Source organism: Triticum aestivum, chromosome 3D, assembly GCF_018294505.1.
Source record: "Triticum aestivum cultivar Chinese Spring chromosome 3D, IWGSC CS RefSeq v2.1, whole genome shotgun sequence".
Lineage (NCBI taxonomy): Eukaryota > Viridiplantae > Streptophyta > Magnoliopsida > Poales > Poaceae > Triticum > Triticum aestivum.
The window spans coordinates 600,909,220-600,912,883 of record NC_057802.1 but is presented as its reverse complement, the minus strand read 5'-3'; positions in this window follow the sequence as shown (position 1 = coordinate 600,912,883).

Below are 3,664 nucleotides of genomic sequence, written 5' to 3'. Positions count from 1 at the left end.
GCCCTTCAACACATGATCGCGAAGAAAATGATGACGAATCTGAATGTGCTTTGTCTTTGAGTGCTGAACTGGGTTGTGAGCAATCTTGATGGCACTCTCATTGTCACAGAAGAGAGGCACATTCTTCACGTTGACGCCGTAGTCCTTGAGAGTTTGCTTCATCCACAGCAATTGAGCACAGCAAGAACCAGCAGCAATGTACTCAGCTTCAGCAGTAGACAGTGATACGCAGTTCTGTTTCTTCGAGGACCAACAGACCAAAGATCGTCCGAGGAAATGACATGTACCAGATGTTGACTTGCGATCCACACGATCACCAGCATAGTCAGAGTCAGAATATCCAACGAGATCAAAAGCCGAGCCCTTGGGGTACCATAATCCTAGTGTTGGTGTGTGAGCTAGATATCGAAGAATATGCTTCACAGCCTTATGGTGTGATTCCTTCGGTGTAGCTTGAAATCGGGCACACATGCAAACACTAAGCATAATATCTGGCCTAGATGCACATAAGTACAATAAAGAACCAATCATGGAGCGGTATACCTTTTGATCGAAGTCAATACCATTTTCATCAGTGCACAGATGGCCATTTGTGGGCATAGGAATTTTGACGCCTTTGCAATCTTGCATGCCGAATTTCCTCAGTACATCCTTGAGGTATTTCTCCTGAGATATGAATATGCCATTGCGCTGTTGACGAATTTGAAGACCTAAGAAGAATTTCAACTCTCCCATCATAGACATTTGATATTCTTCACTCATCATATAGGCAAATTCATCACTATAACGTTGGTCAGTACAGCCAAAGATGATGTCATCAACATATATTTGGCATACAAACAATTCATCATCATATGATTTAGTGAAAAGAGTAGGGTCGAGTGAACCGGGTTTGAAGCCTTTCTTCATGAGGAATTCCTTCAAAGTATCATACCACGCCCGAGGGGCCTGCTTGAGGCCATAGAGGGCCTTATTTAGTCTGAAGACTTTGTCAGGATGCTTAGGATCTTCAAAACCTGGGGGTTGAGCAACATATACTTCTTCCTCAAGCTTACCATTGAGGAATGCACTTTTCACATCCATTTGATATAAAGTGATATCATGATGGTTAGCATAAGCAAGTAATATGCGAATAGCTTCAAGTCTAGCAACAGGTGCAAAAGTTTCATCGAAATCAATTCCTTCAACCTGTGTGTAGCCTTGAGCTACTAGCCGTGCCTTATTCCTCACCACAAGGCCATTTTCATCTTGCTTGTTGCGGTAGATCCACTTTGTGCCAATGATATTGTGTTTGCGAGGATCTGGACGATTGACCAGTTCCCAAACGTTGTTGAGCTCGAACTGATGTAATTCTTCTTGCATGGCCTGAATCCACTCAGGCTCCAGAAATGCTTCATCTACCTTAGTGGGCTCTGAGATAGAGACAAAAGCATAGTGCCCACAAAAGTTAGATAAATGTGAAGCTTTTGAGCGTGTGAGAGGACCTGGTGCTTCAATGTCATCGATGATCTTCTCAACTTGCACTTCTTTTGCAACGCGAGGATGAGTAGGTTGTCGTCGAGGAATTTGATCAGCATTTTCTTCAGCAATTTCTTCAGGTGCATTAGCTCGACGTTCTTCACGTTCTGGAATGAATTCTTCAGCAGATTCTTCGGTAGGAATGACATCCTCAGTAGCCTTGAACTTGATAGTTTCCTCAGGTGCTGGTTCATCTATCACAGAGGGTAGGTGCTCTCTTTGCGAGCCATTAGTTTCATCGAACCGCACATCTACAGTTTCAACAACCTTGTGAAGAACGGTGTTGAAGACTCTGTAGGTGTGCGAGTCCTTTCCGTAACCAAGCATAAAACCTTCATGTGCTTTCGGTGCAAATTTAGCATTGTGATGAGGATCTCTAATCCAACATTTAGCACCGAAGACTTTGAAATAACTCACATTGGGTTTCTTGTCAGTGAGGAGTTCATAGGCAGTCTTCTTGAAGAATTTGTGAAGATATACCCTGTTGATGATGTGGCACGCAGTATAAATTGCCTCAATCCAGAAGTGACGAGGCGTCTTGTACTCATCAAGCATAGTGCGAGCCATCTCAACAAGAGTTCTGTTCTTGCGCTCCACGACGCCATTTTGCTGAGGAGTGTAAGGAGCAGATAACTCATGAGTAATACCAAGTTCATCAAGATAGTCATCAAGACCAGAATTCTTGAACTCAGTTCCATTGTCACTTCTGATGTGCTTGATCTTCACACCAAAGTTGGTTGAAGCCCTCGAGGAAAATCGTTTGAAGACTTCCTGCACTTCATGTTTGTAAGTAACAATGTGTACCCATGTGTAACGAGAGTAATCATCAACAATAACAAGCCCATAGAGAGATGCGTCATTTGTGACAGCTGAGTAATGGTTAGGACCAAAGAGGTCCATGTGAAGCAATTCGAATGGTCGAGTAGTGGTCATGATAGTCTTCGCTGGATGCTTAGCCTTGGTCATCTTTCCAGCTTCACAAGCTCCACATAGGTGATCCTTGAGGAATTTGACATTCTCAATGCCAATGACATGCTTCTTCTTCGCAAGCGTGTGCAAATTCCTCATGCCTGCATGACCAAGTCGTCGATGCCATAGCCATCCTTCTGAAGCTTTTGCAAGTAGGCACACGGCTGGTTGCGGTCCTGTAGAGAAATCAACAATATACAAGTCTCCTCTCCTAAAGCCTTCGAAGACTTTGGAATTGTCAGCTTCCATAACCACAACACAACGATACTTGCCAAAGACAACTACCATATCAAGATCACAAAGCATTGAGACAGACATGAGGTTGTATCCTAAGGACTCGACAAGCATGACTTTGTCCATGTGTCGATCCTTTGTGATCGCAACCTTACCTAGACCCAATACCTGACTTTTGCCTTTGTCAGCGAAGATGATATGCTTCAGATGCGATGGTGATAAGGGAGCATCAATCAATAGATTCTTGTCACCAGTCATGTGATTTGTACATCCACTATCGAGGACCCACTCAGTGGCTTTGGGTTGATCATCCTGCAGATGAATTAGTGCAGCTTACGAACTTCATATACTTCATCAGTGAAGAATATGACATCAATTCATCAGATCAATTTCATCAAGCAATAGAACAGATAAAGCAGTATGAGGACGTGAGAAATGAAAGTTCATTTCTTCATGATTAGCCTGCGTCCTTTCAGGCAACTTCAGGTCTCCAGCAAATTCTTCAGACGTTCAAGTACGTCTGGAGACCTGACCCTGCAGAAGAGATTAGTTCTTTTTCTTCACCACCCACATCTGAAGGGGTGGCAAAGAGTTCATCACTCTGTGAGCTCCATATGAGAAAGGTGGCATAGAAGCCAATCCATTTCGTTTCACATAAGAGGAGTTAGGGTAAGCATATGAATAAGCAGAGAAATTCTTCGAGGACTTATGAACATAATGATTAGAAGAATAATGCTCATATTCATAGCCCTTGGCTCTTCCCTGCGAAACAGAGTTGTTAGCACGATGATGTTCATATGAGGACTTTGATCCTCTTGAGGAATTTGATCCATGTGAGGAATTTGGTCCGTATGAGGACTTGGATCCATATGAAGAATTTGGTCCATATGAAGAATTTGATCTGGGGTTCCTATTCCTCACAGGTGGTGTCATGAGGACATTC